This window comes from Dipteris shenzhenensis, chromosome 4 (genome assembly GCF_047967505.1).
Source record: "Dipteris shenzhenensis isolate YYH24624 ecotype China chromosome 4, Dip_SZ_1.0, whole genome shotgun sequence".
Taxonomy (NCBI): Eukaryota; Viridiplantae; Streptophyta; class Polypodiopsida; order Gleicheniales; family Dipteridaceae; genus Dipteris; species Dipteris shenzhenensis.
This window is the reverse complement of record NC_141599.1, coordinates 6,215,066-6,236,490: the sequence shown is the minus strand read 5'-3', so window position 1 is coordinate 6,236,490 and position 21,425 is coordinate 6,215,066. Positions and strand designations below refer to the sequence as shown.

General features: G+C 39.2%; 1 pseudogene; it reads right to left on the bottom strand.

Moving 5' to 3' along the window:
• Positions 1-1,362: 1,362 nt before the first annotated feature.
• On the bottom strand, positions 1,363-10,868 carry LOC147902384 (pentatricopeptide repeat-containing protein At5g39350-like; annotated as a pseudogene).
• Between the last annotated feature and the right edge of the window lie 10,557 nt (positions 10,869-21,425).

Below are 21,425 nucleotides of genomic sequence, written 5' to 3'. Positions count from 1 at the left end.
GCATTCTCTTGAGCACTTTACTACCATGTGAGTCGACCTTGCAAAATCATTGAACTCAACATGTACTAATGTCCTTGATTTTCTTATGTTTTTTGGTAGAGCTTGCAAGCTCAACATATGGCCATACATTTGACGACTTCGTTCTCTCACAGGTATGCATAATGCTCTTTCATTAAATTTTTTGGATTCTTAAAATTTTCATCATTATTTGGAATGTTTTAAAAAAAGCAATTGATATGGCTTTAGCATAAGCTATGCATTTTCATCAATAAGAAAATAGACATAGACTATGCTGCAAGAGAGGGGAGAGAGAGAGAGAGAGAGAATCCACAACACACAAAACTGGATGGTCAAGAGCGGAGTTACAATAGATTTCACAAAACACAAACCCACTGGTCAATTAGAGAGAAAGCCCGATGGTCAAGACATCCCTAGTTGGAGGATTCACAATGCTTTCCATGTGAGTCTTCTAAAGAAGTACCAAGGACCAAAGCCTCTAGAACCAGTCTATGAGGATCCACCTAAGGTGGAAGAGCTAGAGGAGGACCTTCAGCCAAGACAGATTGTTTCACATGCAGATAAATGAACAAGACAAGGAAAGGTCTTTAGACGCTATCTTGTCAAGATCAAGAATTATTCAGTTCTGCATGCCAAGTGATTTGATGAAGTTTTCATTGAGTATCCTAAGCTTCTTACGGCATATGAAGAGGCTTTTCAGTTGAGGACAATTAATAAGAAGCCGAGGGGATGTCACAAAGTTATAAAATGATGATATTCCAAAGAAATAAAGAAAGTATTTTTGCATGGATTGCATCAGTTGACTCCGGTCAAAGAGTTTGACTTTTTGTCAAACAAGGGTTTGCTTCTATCAATCAAGTCTAAATTGACCAAGCTCCAATCTTGGCTTCAATCAAGAAATAAAATTGTAAAATGATAATATTCCAAAGAAATGAAGAAAGTATTTTTGCATATATTGCATAAGTTGACTTTGGTCAAAGAGTTTGACTTTTGGTCAAACAAGGGTTTGCTTCGATTAATCAAGTCTAGATTGACCCAAGCTCCAATCTTCAAGAAAGAACGACTTTCGGCTTTGGCCAAAGGGGTTTGACTTTGGTCAACTCAAGGAAGGTCAAGAAAAGGTTAGTCTTGGCCAACACGAACACGTTATGTTGCATTACGGCAACAAGATAAAAATAAACAAGCGTAAAATGGTTTGTTGAATGAATATTTTATTCAGTCAAATAGGGTTGACTAGTCAACCAAGTAATTGCACGCAGAAAAGTGCATCCGCAAGGGTTGGCAACGCCAAAGGCGCAAAGAGCACACAAAGCACTAGTAGTTAGTGATTTAATTGTTGGAAGATGAAAGAATTGTGTGCAAGTACAAGAGAGTGGTTTAATATCCCATGTTTTAAGGGCATTAAATGAGTTGACTATTCCTCAGGGGCCTTGGGCCATTTATCTAGAACCATCAAAGTTGTTGCAAAGACATTAAAAGATGCCTAAATAAGTGGGGTGACCAGCTTTCTGTGGGAAGCTTTTGAGAGAGGCCATTAAAAGAATTTGCCCAGCTTTTGGAGAGAAGGTTCAAGAAGTGGCCAAGGCAGTGTGACAATCAGAGCACAACCGAATGTTCTTGGTTATGTGTAGAGGTGTCCTGGGGGTGTTGAAATGAGACCAAAAGCAATGGCTTGCTTCGCACTCTGATAGCAATGCATGACTTCTTCCCCTTCTTCATGAACTACTGCTGTTGTCTTGAGCTTATATCCTACCTCTACCTGCCTACTCAACTCCTGCAACTCGGCCTGTATTTCCTCATGCTGGGGGTGTAAGAAACCACCAACAAATTCATGCATCGTCTTGTTGACCTCAATAGAGCTGCGCTGTTGCTGCTGCTCCACACCTCTCTTCTTCAGTGCCAATCTGACCTTTGTAACATCATCCCACCTATCTGCTGCTGCATAAATATTTGACAACACTACATATGGTGCAGGATTATTTGGGTCTGACTCAAAACAGCCCTTTGCAATACGCTCCGCCCTCTCCATGTCACCATGCATTCTGCAGGCACTAAGCAAGCTTGACAATGGCATGGCAACTTCTTCAGATGGGATGTTGTTCATCAAATCCTCCGCCTCTTTCAAGCGTCCTGAACGACCGAGAAGATCAATCATGCAAATGTAATGGTCTGATGTTTGTACTATGCCATAGTGTTCATTCATAGAAACAAAGTAATGCATGCCAAGGTCATATTGTCTTGTGTGTGATAGGATCTCTATTCTCTAACACACACTTAGATCACGGGCGATGGCATCTGTTATTTCCTCCCAGCCTACTCTCGTAGATCACATGTTTTCAATTGATACGTCCTTTTTCTTTACCTTCATGCATATCCACAAGACCCTCATTTCCCTAGATGGTTCCCCTTGCCAAATGTCATCATTTTAGCCTTTCCACTTGGTGCACCATTTACCCCTCTCTTGGGGCACATTTAAAACCACTTGCCCCTTGGCATTATTGCACATTTAGGTGCACCTAGGCCTTAGCACTCAGAACCACCTAGTCAATGCCATTTCACCCTCACCTAGGACCTTGGCAGTTACTTCTCTTGACCGTTTCATTTACGCACGTTAACTATTACAAAAGTTGGTCATCTAAGAGAAAATGCCCACCGATCTTTCCGAGGTCATGCTATCTCGGCTAGAGCATAACATTCCTTCCCTCTTCAAGCATCAGCGTCTTCGATGATGAAATCTGGGAACACTCTCCGTAACTAGTATACGGATTCCCAGGTAGCTTCCGATAGAGGCTGATCATGCCATGCAACCAACACCGTGAGTATCTTCCGATTTCGTATTTGCATTGTTCCTTGGTCCAGGATTCTTGTTGGTTTGCGCCTTGCAATATCCTCTATCTCCTGAAACAAAACCACACCTTCGATTAGTGAGTCACCTGTATGTAAAAATTTCTTTAAGCGCGAAACATGAAAAACCGGATGCACCTTATACCCCTGTGGCAATTCTAATTTATAGGCTACACTGCCTATTCTCTTTAGAATTAACCACGGCCCACAGTATCGAGGTGATAACTTAGCACACTCTCCTAAAGTCAACGACTTCGAGTGCGAAGGAACTCTGAGAAAAACTTTTTCTCCTTCCTTAAATACTCTTATAGACCGGTTTTCATCCGCATACACCTTGGCTCTATCCATAGCCTGGCGGATATTAGCTCTCGCAAGTGCTAGCATCTCCCGCATCTGAACTACAAAGTTCGCGGCACTAGGCACTTTCTGAGGTACTCCAACTATAGTTGGATTGGCTGGTCTATAACCATAGTTCAGCTCAAACGGACTGAACCTGGTAGATGAATGTTTTCTATCATTGTAGACAAACTCTAACAATGGCAACCACTTGTCCCACGTATGTTGCCTCAATGACACATATGCTCTCAGCATATCCTCTAAAGTCTCTCCGTCTTGCCATCCGTCTGACCATCCGTCTCATCCCCACTACTCATTCCCAACTCAGTCCTTAGTGTCTCAAATACCGCTGTCCAAAAATGACCGGTAAATCTGACATCTCTGTCTGACACTATGGATCTAGGCAATCCATGCAGACGAAATATATGTCTAATGAACAAATCCGCCACTTGCGGGGCACTAACAGACTCTCTAGTCGGAATGAAGTGAGCCATCTTGGTTAGACGATCAACCACCACAAGGATAGAATCATACCCTCCTTGTGTCGTAGGCAGCCCTACAATAAAGTCCATGGAAATGCTCTCCCACTTACTTAGTGGTATCTCCAGGGGCTGTAAAAGTCCGGGTGGCTTCACCCGCTCGGCCTTGCTTACCTGACACGAGAAACACCGTGTCACATATTCATGAATATGCTTTTTCATCTTTGGCCAAAAGAAATCTCGCTTCACGAGATCATATGTCTTCTCGACACCTGGATGTCCCGCACACGGGCTATCATGGCACTGTCGAATGACTCTCTGCCTGAGATCGTTCTGACCAGGTACTACAACCTTGCCATTTCTAACTAGCATACCATCCCTTATGGTATATCTTGCATAAGTTTGGCCTTTCCTGGATGCTAGGTCATCCTTCTCACTTTCCCCAGGTTTCAACACATGAGCTAAGCTTAGGCCATAAGCTCTGGACAAACTCGTCCACCTTTTGAGTTTCTCTGATCTTGGTCATTAGAGCACTCTCTAATACCGTGAAACTCAGGTTGTGCATAATGCGAGACAACGCATCAGCAACCTTATTGTCTTTTCCTCTTCGGTACCGAATCGTTAAATTAAACTCCTGCATGAGCTCTGCCCACCTAGCTTGGCGGCCCCTCAAGTCAGGCTGTTTACTAAAATGTTTCAGAGTATCATGATCCACATCCACATAAAACTCTGAACCATACAAATAATGCCTCCATGTTTTCAGAGCATGGATAACAGCATACAACTCCAATTCATGAGTTGGCCAATTCCTTTCAGAGGGAGAAAGCTTCTTGCTTTCAAAGGCTACTGGCCTTCCCTCTTGAAGGAGAACTGCTCCTACCGCAATGCCACTTGCATCGATTTCCAGGAACAACGGTTTCTGGGGATCAACTATTTTTAACACCGGTCCTGTGACCACAGCTTGTTTTATGGTGTTAAAACTTTCTTGTTGATTCTGTCCCCATATAAAAGGTACTCTATCTGAGGTCAGATCAGTCAATGGCGATACTATTCTGGAATATCCTTTGATATGCCTTCTATAAAAATGGACAAATCCCAAGAATGATCGCAACGCGGTCAGACTCTGAGGGATTGGCCAAGTTAGTATCGCAGCTACTTTCTTCGGATCCATTTCTACCCCCTGTGGAGTAATTATGAACCCTAAATATTCAAGCCTAACCATACACAGTATAGTTTTCTTTTTATTTATATAAAGACTGGCTTTCCTCAAAGTACTGAACACTACTCTTAAGTGTTCACGATGCTCAGTAATACTTTTACTGAATATCAGGATATCGTCAATAAAATGTACTACGAACTTTCCGATATACGGACGTAGCAAATCGTTCATAAGCATGACGAATGTCGCTGGAGCATTGGTAAGTCCAAAGGGCATTACCAAAAACTCATAATGACCAAACCTGCTTCTGAAAGCGGTTTTATGCACATCCTCGGCTCTAATCCGTATCTGATGGTAGCCACACTTAAGATCTATCTTACTGAAAATCACGGCTCCATGTAATGCATCTAGCAAATCATCAATCCGAGCCATCGAATACCTGTGCTTAACAGTGATATTATTCAATGCTCTGTAATCTATACAGAGGCGAAACGTATCATCCTTTTTCTTCTTTAATATCACTGGCGAAGCAAAAGGTGAGAAACTTGGTTGAATCTGCCCCAACTTGAGGTATTCTTCCAGTTGTCTACGCACCTCCGCCTCTTCAGTAAAACTCATTCTATAGGGAGGTCTATTTACAGAATCTGCCCCCGGGATCAGTTCAATCTTATGTTTAACTTTCCGCTCTGGAGGTAACCCATAAGGTAGTTTATCCCTAAAACATTCAGAGAACTCCTCTGTTATAAGATTAGTCAGCTTGGCCATCTCACCACTTTGCGTAACATCAGTGCTAGCCGAGGTCATCAACCGGCTCTACCGATGCTGTGCAAAGGAATAAAAACTCTACTTGAGCTTTTCGGATTTCCATCACGGAAACCAACGGTTCCTGAGATATATCTTTCTCACCTCGCAAGACATAAAGCACATCATTCATCTTGAATTGATATACGTGCTTTTTCCAATCAATGGCTCGATTCTTCCTAGAATGCCACGCCATACCCAGGGCTATATCTGCATGAGCAAGCTTGGTCATTTCAAAATCAAGCTTCTCAGCATAGTCCTGAATTCGAAGCTCCAACTAGGTAACCCTTTGGTCCCATACTTCAGTTGAACTTCCATCTGCCATCCTGACTGTATACACATAGTCAGATGGACTTGTCTTTAATTTCAGCCTCTTCACGAGCTTGGAGTTAATCACATTGTGAGTTGACGCCGAGTCAAACAACACAATGACCTCATGATTGGCCACTTGCCCTTTCATTTTAATTAACTCAGTATCATTAAAGGCTGTATACCCCGTTGCTGCAGGCTTAGATAGGATGTTATCAGGTGCACTTGTCACTAGCTTAGCAACAGACACACATAACAAACAAGGTACTAACCTCTGAGAAGGTCCCGCCAGTTGCATCTGCATATGTTCCGCATTGGGACTCTCCTGCATTTCCACGTCGCATTCAGACAGATATTATCATATTAGCCGTGCGACGGTCTTTATTCAGTGGACAATCTTTCCACTGATGTCGCTGAAGGCAGCCGAAGCACAATCCTTCTTTTCTAGCTTTCTCTTTTTGTTCAGGGGTCAACGAGGACTTTGACCAAGCCCGGACTGCCATTGGAGTTATTTTTCTTTTCACCCCAACGGTGGTACTTGTTTTTACTGGTCCCTCAATCGGCTTCACCTGCTTGGTTTGGCCACTTGGCTGCGAGACACTTGTCTTTGAAGTCCATTTCCTCTGAAATCCCCCTTTTTTCGGGTACTCATACTGAGTCCCTACCTGCACAAATGCACCAGATCTGCCTCTGGCATCCTCATAGTTCAGGGCTACTGCAATAGATTCATCTAATGTAGTCACATATTTAGCTCGAACTTCCATTTTGATCTTGTCGTTCAGTCCATAGATATAGTCTTTTAACTCAACCGACATAGGGAGAGGGTCTGTTATTTTCATGACACATTCCCTGAATTTGTCAGTGTACTCTGCCACTGACAGACTCCTCTGACGAAGATTTCTATAAGCATCCCAAGCTCGGGATTCTTCATCAGGTGGAAGAAAGTGTTTCTTAAATTCAGCTTTAAACCCTTCCCAGGTGGTAGGAGCAACTTGATCCTTCTATTGCTTTATCCACCATCTATCCGCTGCCTCAATAAACAGGTGAGTGGCCTCACGGATTTTCTTTAGATCAGATTTGATTTCACAAATGGCAAAGGCTTCTTCCCACTTGTGTAACCAAACCTCGATCACATCAGAATTGCGCTCGGTCATCCGACCAGCGTACTTCTCCGGTCTATAGTTAGCAATATTAGGTACCTTGACCCTCGCACGCTCTGATGAATGTATACTGGGCTCTAGCTCTGCTGGGGCTTTGCCCTTATCAATTCTAGACGGTCTAGCCGACAAGGCTTGCACCATCTCCCTGATCTCATTCTGACCAGCGTTCACTTGAAGCTGCTGGTTCATAATCTGCTGTAAAGCATCTTCTAATACCGAAATCCTACCGACTAAAGTAGGTGTTGTGTGATGTGACATTTGTTGTGTAGACCGTACTCTAGACTCACTAGGATTCACTCTAGAATTCTGCCCTTCTGCCTTCATAGTTTCGAAAGAGAAAATGATTTTTTTTTTTTCAGTCTTTTCTAAAACCCTAATAAAAAATATATATACACCTCTTTTCTATTCTGCTTTCCTGTTTTTTTCTTTCTCCTGCACACTAAACTCCCAAATATATAATACTCTGAACGTCCCTTTTACGGTGCAAGAATAATAGGACCATATATAAAACTATAAAAGCTGTATCGAAAGAAGGTGCTCCCTGATTTTCTTCTCGAAATGTCGATTGATCCCCTTGTCGTATTTATCTTTGGTTCGCTTTTCCCTCCACCTGAAAGTAGTGCCCAGACCTAGGCACGTGCGTGGAATTTACGGGCATAATGTTCGTAGTAGCGTCCACAGTCAACTGCGCTCAGAGTTATCTGGTAGATCACCCGGCCAGCATCGACGTCTACGTCCTGACCCTTCGCATTCGTCACGTCAACTGTGACCCCCAGGCCTTCGCCCCGTTCCGCCTCCTATTTTCTCCATGCAGTCGCCCGTCGATATTCCACCAGGGAGATAATCCGCTGACCAACTGAGTTGCCGTAAACTTGTTAACGGGCCACGTTCCGATGGAGGCAGGCCTCTGCTCCCAGTGTGCGTCAATCCTATGCCACGCCGTCGCAGCAGAACGTCCACATGAGACGCCCGTCGATGCTTGCTCGAAATCTTGCACAACCACAGGTCCCCCGTCACGGACAGTCCGCGTTACCTCTGCTCCCAATTTGCAATCGTCTTCCGCATGGTCTTTGAAGGCTACGATGGTCTTCGTGGAGCACGTCGACGAGCAGCCGCTGATATTTTCTCCGCCTGCTGTCCGTCACAGCCTAACGAGCCCCTACCCTTACCTTCATCTCTGATACCAATTGATAGGATCTCTATTCTCTAACACACACTCAGATCACGGGCGATGGCATCTGTTATTTCCTCCCAGCCTACCCTCGTAGATCACATGTTTTCAATTGATACGCCCTTTTTCTTTACCTTCATGCATATCCATGAGACCCTCATTTCCCTAGATGGTTCCCCTTGCCAAATGTCATCATTTTAGCCTTTCCACTTGGTGCACCATTTACCCCTCTCTTGGGGCACATTTAAAACCACTTGCCCCTTGGCATTATTGCACATTTAGGTGCACCTAGGCCTTAGCACTCAGAACCACCTAGTCAATGCCATTTCACCCTCACCTAGGACCTTGGCAGTTACTTCTCTTGACCGTTTCATTTACGCACGTTAACTATTACAAAAGTTGGTCATCTAAGAGAAAATGCCCACCGATCTTTCCGAGGTCATGCTATCTCGGCTAGAGCATAACAGTGTGGCTGCATGCCATGAGAACAGAGATGAAGGTGACCTCATTTGGCTTGACACCATCAAGCTGCATCTGACCAAATAGTTCCAGGGCCTCCTTTCTATGCCCACTTTGAGCACATGCAGAAATCAAGGCACTCCAAGAGAACACATTCCGTTGATGCATTCTGCCAAGCACAACTTTTGCATCATCAAGACTACCACATTTGCCATACATATCAATGAGAACAGTTCCTATTACAACATCTGCCTCATATCCACCTTCTACGATGTCAGCATGGAGCTCTTGATCCTTTTCCAGGGCTGCGAGGCTGGCACAAGCTTCAACAATGCAGATCAAGGTCACTTTATCAGGATTGACACTGTCATGCTGCATCTGATGAAAGTGTTCCAGGGCCTCATTACCGCTTGCATTCTGGACACAAGCTGCAATAATAGCATTCCAAGAAATCACATCTAGATGAGCCATGCTCTGAAAAACGCTCCTTGCATTATCTAGACTCCCACACTTGCCATACATATTAACAAGGGAATTCCCCACCACAATATCTAGATCAATTGCACTGTTCATGAGTACTGCATGAATCTCTTGACCTGCTTTTAAGGCCATTAAGTTGGCACATGCATCAAAAACAGAAACAAAGGTGATATGGTTTGGCTGAACCCCTTCAAGCTTCATCCGATGAAAGAGTTTCAAGGCCTCCTTTCCATGCCCATTCTGGACACAAGCAGAGATCATGGCACTCCAAGAGACCACATCCCGCTGAGGCATTTTATTAAAAAAAATACTAGCACTGTCTAGAGCGCCACATTTACCATACATACTGATAAGGGCATTCCCAACAGTCACCTCTTTATCTAATGCATAATTAAGAATCACTGAATGAATGTTCTGACCCTCTTCTAGAGATGCCATACTTGCACAGGCATCAAGAACACAAATGAAGGTGACCCTATCTGGCTTGATGCCTTCATCCCACATCTCATGCAAAAGTTCGAGGGCCTCCTGAGCATTATTGTTCTGGGCACATGCTGAAATCATTGCACACCAAGAGATCACGTTTCGCTGAGGTATCATTTCAAACACATTTTTTGCATCATTCAGACTCCTGCAATTTCCATACATGGAGACAAGAGCAGTCCCAACGATGGCATCTTGCTCCCATCCACTGTTCACAATGGCAGCATGGACCTCCAGACCCTCGTCTACAGTGGTGCATGCATCAAGAACACACACAAAGGTAACCTTGTTGGGTTCCACACCTTCATTCTGCATACGACGGAAAAGTGCCAGGGCCTCCTTGCCTTGTCCATTATTGGCCACTGCTGAAATTACGGAGCTCCAAGAGACCACGTCCCGCACAAGCATCCTGTCAAATGCGCTCCTGGCAATCGAAGTACTGGTTCTCAGCATACGCTTGAATCAAAATGTTCCAAGAGTACACATTGGGTGTTTGTAATTGGTCAAATGCGGCTCGAGCGTCCTCTACCCTTCCACAATTGCCATACATCTGGACGAGACAATTGCCAAGGAATCTGTTGTGGTCGTATCCGTGTCGGATAATGCAATCATGCACACGTCTACCTTCAGTCAGGTTCTTAGCTTTCCCATGACGTCTCAGTAGAGACGAAAAGTTCACAGAATTTGCCTCTGCATTCAACACTCGATCCGAGCAACCTCGTTCCTCGTTCCGGCTTGGAGCTGCGCAGTCTTCAAACCATGTTTCTGTCCGTGGAAGAGCATCCGGGAGCTGCACATCCTGTTCTTCACAAGGACCCATTTCCGGAACTCGCCCAATAACGTTACTTTCACAACTGTGATACTCGCCTTTTGCTGGATTGGTGAGCAAGATTCCAGTATGCTTGTTGGAAATCCATGAAGAATCATCCACAGACAAAGGACGCAGCACCTCTTCTGAGAGGGCATCCAAACTGATTCTCGATCCCTGGGCTTACCATATCCCGTGATTATTGAGCTGGAGCATTGCTGATGCAAGTAAGACTGAGAGCAAAGTGGGGATGATGGGGGTAAGCAAGACGACTGAGGGATTGTGCAAGCAGGAAGCAAAAAAGGCGACATGGTAGCAAGCAGGCACCTTCCACAAGATCAATGCGCACTTACATCTTCAAAATTTGAGGAATGAACAAAACTTTTACGAAATACATATTATCGGTTAGATTTTCATGTAGATGTAGCTAAATAGGGGACCACGATTTAATTTATTCACCCAAAAAGGCTATTTCCATGTGAGCCCATCGCTAAGATTTTCATGCAATCTATTTTATCTGGGTGGCGTAAATCAGCTCTTGTCCACTTAAAGATGCCACCCATGATGCTCTCCGTCTTTCTGCCTCTTATTCTACATGGCAACGCTAGCCTCCATGGCTTTCTTTTTTACTCGGGTTGTCGTGTTGCCGTCTTAAATCTTCATGTTGCCCTTGCTTGCCATCATGGTTTTCTCTGTTCTCCCCCACACAAGTGGTCGTTCTTGTCTCTTGTATTACTTGTGTCTTCTTTTCGTTTGGCAAATGGGGCTTCTGTATCTTACGCGTCCACATGTTTATGTGTGGGGATTCTTCACAAAATAATATGGTTGTGAATTGCTATTGCCTCCCTATTTTGTTCCGCAAAAAAATTGTGATTCTTTTGATACTACAGTTTAGGTTCTTGGACTTCATTATGTTGGATTTTCATGTAGATGTAGCTAGTATGAATGACCACCCAAACGAGACCCATTTCCAAGCCAAAGGATAAAACATAACTCATTCTTAGTAAGCTTTTATGTTCTTGTATTTATTTATTAGCATTGCTCGATGGGCAATGCTAGATGGGGCATTTTGCTCATGCAGGCATGTGTCTAGTGCACCTCTTGCTACTTCAAAGCTCATGGGGAAAAAGATTTTTCAATGATGTCATACTTTACTTTAGTAGATATGCCTCACTTTTAGATGTTTTTCTCCCTAAGGTACAAGAGAACACCCAATCATTTGTTTGTGCATTCACTGATGAATATAATGACTGCACCTTTTCATTGTCTTCTCAAGATACGAACAAGACAACACATATAGAGTTTGGATTTGTTGCTTTTACAAAGGAGAGTTCTACCACCTATGAAAAGTTGGGAGCACAATTGTTTGTGGAGCCATTTTCACGGTAGGTCATTATACCTACTTAGGCTATACATAAAATCAGTGGGGCCACATTCATAATTACATCACTATCAAAGCTTATCAAAGCTGAGGTCAGATTCCCAAACACGAGTTCATACAATTTTGAAAGCTGTTTCAATTAGTCTTTCAGCTTGCTCTATTGTTTTAGTTTATCACCATGTAGAAACATGCCAATCTCATTGCGATGGCAGAAATTCCATCAATAATTTCCCTTCCTATGATGCTTCTTGTAAAGCCTACAAGGTCTACTAGAAGCTCACTGATGTGAAGCTCAACAAGCTATCTTCATTTGGGCCACATGTATCATGTGGCCAACAAAATTACATGACTCGCTCCTTGGTGCATGCTTGATTTTGAAATGTGTGAAAACAATCAATAAAATGGAAGACTTCCCCTGATATGTGATTGTCAGGAATACCCTTGTTGACACGTATGCCACTGTCATAAAGTGCCCTTATTGTAGGATATGCTCAGTAGGGGCATGGACTTTTTGCTCTTGAGCATTTCAAAGACATGCAGCAAGAGGGCTTGAAGCCATGCATCTTGAAAGCATGTGGCAGCATGGGAGACACAAATGAGAGCAAATCAGTACATGATGAGATCATAAGGCATGGAGTTTATTCAAATCATGTAATTAGGAGTGCCTTGGTTGGCATGTATTATAAATGCAAAATTCTAGAGGATGCATACAAAGTGTTTTGAGAAACTAACAAATAAAAATATAGTGTCATGGGGTGCAATAATTGGTGGATGTGCCTAGTATGGGTATGTCTTTTTGAGGTGTTGTTATGGGTGAGTGAGTAAATAGCATGAAACCTTATAATAAGTGTTTTGAATTCAATAGGATGTCGTGGCACATAAGCATGCCAAAATTTGAGGAATCATAAAAACTAAGCGAGTAGCTAAAAGGATCTTGCTTTAGTAGTGTTTGACAAATCTAGTTTCCCTACTAAATCATAATCTTTATACATGTCTTATATGTATTATTATTTAAATTAGTTATATCTTCACCAATGTTTTGAGGTATTATAGGAAGTTTAAAATAGTTGGTAGGAAGCAAGAATTGATGTGTTGAGATATGTGCTTATGTTTCTAGTGGACGGTGGTTCATCTTGTGCTGCTTTAATGCTAAATGTGACCCTTCAAAACTTGTCATGTCAGCAAAAATACATGCACAACTAGTTGAGGAAAAAAGCCAACATTTCTAAAATTGAAGAAAGATAATAACGCTACCCTAAAGGAACCAAATATAGATACACATGTCAAGTGGATAATCCAATCCATCTATACTTTTGTTGCTTCATTGTAGGAATAGGTTACAACTCTTTTATATGCAATGCCTCTTCCTCTCAACAAAACTAGAGTCTCCATTTTCTGAGTCATATGCCTTCTATCAAATTCCGCTTAGAAATCTTTGGGTTGGATATATAAACACATGTTACCAATGCAATGACATATATTGCCAAACTTTAGATGCTTCCAAATGCATGTAAAATTAACAAAAAATTTGCAGCTATCTACAATATCTACAAGATTGTTTACAAAAAGACGTACATTGTCTAGTATGTACACTCAAAAGCAGTTGAGGTAGAGCTAAGATAGGAGATTCTATAGAAAAAGGCCTACGTTTTCTAGTATGTAGATTCAAAAAGACTTGAAGTAGATCTAAGAAGCTAGAAGTAGAAGCTTACGAAAGTCCTAAGTATAGATGTCATCAATATGCTTGCCATGATGATTCATCTTCAGGTAAGCCTCCCTAGTTGGTGTAATATTCAAAAGTAATACTTGTTTCTACATATGTATTCTAAGAAGCTAATAATTCTTTGTGGTCTACATTTTATTCGACTCTCTTTCTTCATGGAAGAGAGATTTTGTATAGCTTCTTCATTTGACTTCAAGCATTTTCTTAAGAAAGAGACATGTAACACATTATGAAGCCTTGATGATCAGACTAACTCTAACCTATAGCCTACATTTTTCAGTGTTTGCTATACTTGTGGCCAATATAGTATTGGTTCTCCCTTTTAATCAACATGCTTTGATTTATGGAGACTAATGAAATGAAAATCTCATATCTCAAATGACAGCTAGCTATGATGTTCGTTAGTGTCTGCATTCATGCAGCCTTCTGCTTCTACTATGTGGGTATTGTTGAAATATAGCCGTCACATGTGCGAGATGCTCAATGCCTTCCTGCTTACAAAAATCTCCATCAACAACAATATAAGAATATGAAGTTTATATTAATAAATGGCCTCAAATGAGTTGCTGTATGTAGAGAACTATTTGTTGTTCTTACAAAAAAACTTAACCAACTGCAATTACTTGTCCCATGTAGTTTGACTGTCAAATATACTCCTCCATTTACCTACTCACCCTCTCAATTTGTTGATCAATTTTAGAGTGGGTAGTTGTGCTTAGGGAGACAAGTGTCCCCATTGCTTTTAATAGTTGTTGCCAAGATTATCCCATGTATATTAGCTTGTTAAAGCATGCTATGAGAGAGTAAAGTAGGGCTTTAAGCTACAACAATAGACATCCGAAAGATCAAGCAAATTTTCTAAACAAGGTATGCAAGCAAGAAAGTAACAGCTTGCAATTGTACATAATGCAATCAACCAACTAAGCATTTTATTGGATGCTGAAAGTAGAAACAAGGTGGCCTTCAAAGTAAGACAAACTAAAAAAGTAACTTGCCCATTTCTTCTTGCTAAAATATGCCCAATCTCAATCTTACATGATCTCTTACCGTACATCCTCAACATGTTCAATCTATAATGCTACTCTATTTGATTTACATTCAATAACTTGAATAGAAACAAGCACTATGAACATTGTTGATGTTTTATTTCATTTTTATTTTTTGCAAAAAAACAGTTGCCATATCTTGTTTAGCTTCATTAAATACAATTACCCAAGTTTGTGTAAACACTTTATGAAGTGACTAATAGTTGAATTATTGAATTACAAGTCTTTTAAAGTAGCGATGGTTAATTTAGCATGCTTCTGTATTTCATATGCACAGTATATGAGAGAGTATTAATTTGCATCAAATCATGGACAAACATTTTACTATTGTAGCACGTATTATATATAAGGCATGATACTAATGTTGCTCTAGTATAAATAAATGTACATAATGAACAACTTTGAATGTTGCAAACAAATGCTAATGGGATGGTAGGTATTACATTACATAGTAATACTAAGGCCATTCTACTTTTATTTCATGTTTATTGCAATATTGATACTTATAATGGACGCTTTCTTGTATTTATGATTGCGTGATTATGTAATTACCATGTACACTAGCTATGCATCTTATAGCTACCTACATTCTACTTCTACATTATAAACTCTTCTCTTCTACTTCCTAGTCTCTTAGAAATATAATAAGTACAAAAAATACTCATGTAAATCTCACACCTACATATAGTTTATCCTAGTTCATCATGAGTTCTAAATAGAATATGGGTTTTAGTTAAATGACATCTCTGAGAAGTGAGCCATGGCAATACTAATATTCCTAGTTGCCAAATTTTTATCATTTCTTTATTATGTAAAAGAATCATTTGTGTATGCTTTGTATTAATGTGTAATTTATTCTTCTTCGTCATGGACTGCATATGTTGTCCACTCCAGATATAATGCCATCAAATATGAATGATATGTTCAAGAAGGTAATTTCAAAATACATAAGACAAGGCTTCTCAAATTTCCTTAATAGTATGAAAAACTCACACAAGATGAAGAGTGCCTTCCTTCAATTTGAACATGAATACATGACCAAAAGAGCCTCCGCACATATTTTTTCAATCATGCAAACATTTTTGAAGGATAATCTCATAGATGATAATTTCATAAAGTCATGCAAGGTTAAAGAATGTGTTGACTCGCTTGTTGGTTAAGACACATACATGTTGTATTCATAGATGTTAATAGACAAGAGCAAAGCCCTGTTACATGTGTGGACAACACAGTATAATGCTTCTAGGTCACAAAAGAACAAAGCAAGTAACAAGAGAGCTTGTCGTTGGATGAAGCAAACAAGTGAAAAGAAAATAGCACTGCCTCCTTCCATGCAAGATACAAGTGAGTACAAATTGCATTGCCAACAAGTTGAGCCAGATGTAAGTATGACATTGGCTTGCATCATTGTTATTTGTTTTAAGTTGGTTCAAAGTACTCCAACAATAGAAAGCAAAGATGAGAAATACTACATTACAAACAAACATACACTACATTATAGGCATAGATCCAAATTGCATATACTTTATGTGCAATACAAAGCAAGAACAGACACATACAGGAAGTTGCTTGCTAGCATTTTCTTGCAGATCTCTCATCTTGGTATTATAAAGATACTAGGATATACTCCAGTACCTCCATTTTGGTTCATATGCACTTTTTGGAATGGTGGAACATTGCAAGACTTTATTTCACTCCATTTTGAAAGAGCATTGGTGCTTGCTGAACAACTTGCTCATTTTGAATTACTGAAGAAAAACATAGTGCATATTATCGGTGCTATCTTGAAAACAATAAATGTTGCGCACTCAAATCAAATACACAACAATCTTCATCCATCTAAAATCTTCCTTCACTTTACTAATACAACAATTTATGTGGGAGTTCTAGGTTGGTCTATAGCATCAACAACTGATGCTAGAGATGTCAACAAAGGTTTGATAAAATGCAATATAAACATTTCACAAATATAGATAATCATAATGCCATGATAGAATTCAAAAAGCATAATCCTTGGTTGGCACTAGAGCTTGTTAATGATGCAAATGCTATGCCATACAGTTTTGCAACAAACTCGTATGTAGTGGGTTACATAATAAAGCAGAGGGCAATTATGATGGAGCCTTAAGTTATAAAGCAACAAGCTCTTTGTTAGGGTGGTCAACTCAATTTTGACAGCAAGACAAACATATTGCTAGTATCACAAATTATGAAAGATGCGCATAATCATACTCACTTTCTTGTTTAGACAATCTTTGACCACAATTAGAATGCAAGTGGCTAACAACATCTTGATTTACTTTACTTGCTTTAGTTATGAAAACAAGTCCACTTTGTATACACTTTTCCAACAAGAGAGTCCATCATAAATGCAACACATGTACATATTACATTGACAAAAATAAAGCTTGCTTCTAGTAACTTTGTAAATTTAGAATGTAATACAGGTACAAGTTATTTCTCTCTTCATAGGTGTTTTTGTACATGCTATGCTTCTTTACTTTCTTTACACATGATGTTCTACTATACACTAGTAGCCAATTAATTGTTGATATTAGAAATATTCTATAGGAGTAACTTTGTAACAATGTATAGGCAATGTATCATATTTTCTTCATTTATTTCTTTATTTTATAAGGAAAGTTTCAAGAATAATATGACTAACTACCTTCTAAGGAACTTTTTGCTATGATGTATGTGTCAAGATACATTAAGATGGCATGCAATCCAACTTCATTAAACAAAGTCTTGTAGATAGTAAAAATCTATGAACTAGAGCCAAGAATGCAAGGTGTTGCATTTGAGGGCTTAGTACTTAATCGCTATGGAACATATGATGCATTCAAGACTTCATCCTTCTTTAATGTTCGTGCGGACCTCACAAATGGAGATGGTTTAGCAACTATTATTGTTTTGCTACAATTTACCCTGATTGCTCAATATGAAGGGTACTTGCAAAGAGGATATCATATTAGGTTGGAAGCTTTTTCCATTGTTCTAAAGCAAGTAGGAAAAGATAAAGGAGATGCAAATGTCATCATCTGAATTGTAGTTGGCACTCGAATCCAATAGTTGCAGCAACAAGCTATTAAGTTACAATTTTATCTAGACTCATCAATAAGTGAATTAACTGGTACTACATGCAAGCGTACTGAGGGTACTATTATTGACAATGGTGGTGGTAATGTGGGACTGAAATCAACATTGCATGTCCTCAAGATTGCGGATGGAATTATAATGGACGATTACACTTCTGTACATTCTTATGTTAGTGTTCAGAGCATTTTGCTATTTGACCATAACATGGTAATGAAAATTGCAATGTTCACACTAAAAAATGTTGGAATTAAGATGTACACGACAACTAAGCACCTACAGTTCTTTCGATCAACTATACTTGCACCCATAGAAGACAAAGAAAATATTGAAGATCTAAAGAAATTTGTGCCTTTTTGGAATCAATGAGTAACTCAAACTTAGGTATTACAATTGAAAGTAAAGTCCACTCTATAAATTGCAGTACAACACTAGTGAATGTTTTTGGTAAACTACATGCTCGCTATAATATGCAGAATCAATCAGATGCAGCAATGACAAGAGAGCTTTGGTTCATACCAACTAATAAACTATTCTATACATGCTGCTCAAACTCTGGAACATCGTTATAGATGAACAAAAGCAATCATAATACTTACTATTGTTCTAGTTGTTGTAAAGCTGTTATGCCTAAAAGAACTACATTATTGTATGGAATAATCAAAGATTCAGAAGGTGATGAGCACAAAGTTCATATTGGAAATGACTTAGCACCAATGTCTCTTTCAATATCAACTGCTATTGATGCTTTCTTGACATCTAAGTAGGTTGACTTCCACAAACAGATTAACAAGACTAGGATTCATGCCGAATTCATAGTTAGCAATACTGGATCCATAGTATGATATGAGTCTATTAACAAGAAAAAAAAGGAAGCGTAGCTGAAACACAGAGAGAGATTTCTACCAATCTTTACACTTATACAAGAAATGTAATGTAATGTACAAAACTCAGTGTAATGTTGTGTTTATGTAAATATGTAAACCATGGTTTAAATGCTTAATATAAGTATAGATCTTTTACAAGTGTCTGTAAGCTTGCTTAAAAGTTAGAAAGCAACATTTTATACATGTTTCCTTTATGTTACCATGTTCAAATTTTAGCATACTCTAGTAGCATCGTTTCTTATAAATTAGAAAGAAGCATCTTATGCATGTTTCCTTTATGTTATCGTGTTCAATTTTTAGTACATTCTACTAGCATTGCTGGCTTCTTTTTGCAAATATCTCCTCTATTATTCACAAAAAGAAAGATAAAAAAACTAAGATCTTTTAATCTCATAGTAGCCCTAATTGAATTCGTTTGTGTAGAATACAACTTGCTAGCATCTTTATAATTACTGCATTATTAAATCACTTTCTCACCTTACTACAAACTTGTTTTTCTTAGACAAAATATCATATTTTGCTGTATTAAGCATACATGTTTGTGTTTTATATACATTGCTTATTTGCTTCTTTCTATAATACTTGAATCTATCCTTAACACATTGCAATGATTTTTATGATTATTCATGTGCAAAAGTACATATGGATTATACACAAATTGACCTTGTTTGCTTGTGTATTTAAAGCATGTTTCCAATACACAAGCAATTGGAGTAATTTGCTACCTAAACAACAAAAGCATTGACATTTGTAAAGCACTATGATGAGATAATGGACACAACATTGACTCAATCTGACAACAAAATGGGCTATATTGTGTATCCAATCTCCAATATAGTATTTTGGTAATTTCTTGTTTGATACAATAAGATATCTATTGAAAATCACTAACAACATCAGATGAGCTAAGAAAAAAACTAGTAGCAAGTTTCATAGAATGCAAAATAAAAGGTGATGATGAAGCTAGTGATGAATGCTATTGAAGATACTTATCTCATGGCATGCTATCAACTTTACATGGTGCTAGCTACACAAGTGAATACCTACAACTAATGAGACTTCTAGCATTAGAAGGTGGTCTCTAGGGAAATGCACTTTTTGGATATCAAAGCAATTTAATTGCACAATAGCAATATGGTCATTAGTTCGAAAGAAAAACTATATCACATATACTTGAAATACAGAAGTAATATATCTTGTTTCATGATACATGGAACAAGGAGGGACACTTTGAGCCATTAATCAAGCAAGCCAATATACAGGACTATTGGACATCTCCTGTAGATATGATCCTTGTGACTTGTACTCATACTATAAGCTTAGATGAAACTTTGCTTCAAATGCATCTACATAGAATCCATCAAATCCTTTGTCGAGAGAAGTTCCATCCACATCTCTTTGCGATTAATTACTAATCACAAATACAATCCGGGTGACTACTTATTGGCATTGCATACATTTTGAATGATGAGCTTAAAAAGCCTTGAACTATGGACAAAAGGAGTTGCTACCTTCCAAAGAGCTATTGAAACAAAAATGCTATAGTGCTAGATGCTTTGCACTACTACCTTCTCGATAGCAACCTAAAAGACACACAACATTTCCATTGTAAATGAGTTTTTCTCTCTCATGTCATGTAGTGCTACTAATGGAGGACTTTGGGGAGACTTCTTAATGGCATATTGGGTTGGCCATGTGCTCAAAGTAGACATTGCAATATCGTCAACAAGCAACATCAAATAAATAGCAAGAACTATAGACTCAGTTTATAGGAATACAATACATCTAGCATATACTGACACAACAGAAGGTGAACATTATGAACCAATTGTACATCTTATCGATGATAGCAAATGCACATAAAAAATGATCATATTGATAATAAGATCCAAGAGCTAGTTTGTAAGAAAAATAAACATATACAGAAAACAAGAGAAGGATTTAATGAGAACTTAGACAATCAACTTTTCCAAATACACGACAAAAATACAAAGTTGCTCTAAAAATAAGTTACTATTAGATTCTCACAAAAAAATTCACAGCTACAACTCACAAAACCACAAATCCAATGCCACTTAGCTTACATACTATTAAAAAGAAAGCGAAGGAAAGGTAAATATGATACTAGTCACAGATGAAAGAAAACAGAATAAGAAGCTACTCATGAGCTAAGAATTACAAATGTAAACCAATGGAATGATGAAAGAACACCATTGTAGAAAAACTCAATAATGAAATCGGACACACGTACAAAGAAAACACCATCAGCATTAAAGAGTACTTAAACATCATTACTAAGAAAATAGAACAAGAAGCTACTCATGAGCTAAGAATTACAAATGCAAACCAATGGAATGATGAAAGAACACCATTGTAGAAAAACTCAATAATGAACTTAGACACACGTACAAAGAAAACACCATCAGCATTAAAGAGTACTTAAACATCATTGCCATTGCCATTACCATTGCCATTGCATGCTACATTGGTACAAGACTGCTACACATGGATCCTATTGCGACGTTTAAGTACCGATGTTTAGCACGTGCGGCACTAATCGTCGGTATGAAAAGCGCATCTTGTAAAGCGTCGCTATATAGCGACTTTTAAGTGTCGCTATATAGCGACACTGAGATACTATTTCATAGCGACATTTTCCAGAGAGGCTTTTTACTCATATAGGCCTTAAAAGTTAGTTTTTTCCAATGACAAATTTATTTAAATTTTCATACATGTTTGATCTTTTGAGAGAATAAAAATATGAGAGCATGTATATCAAGCCTTT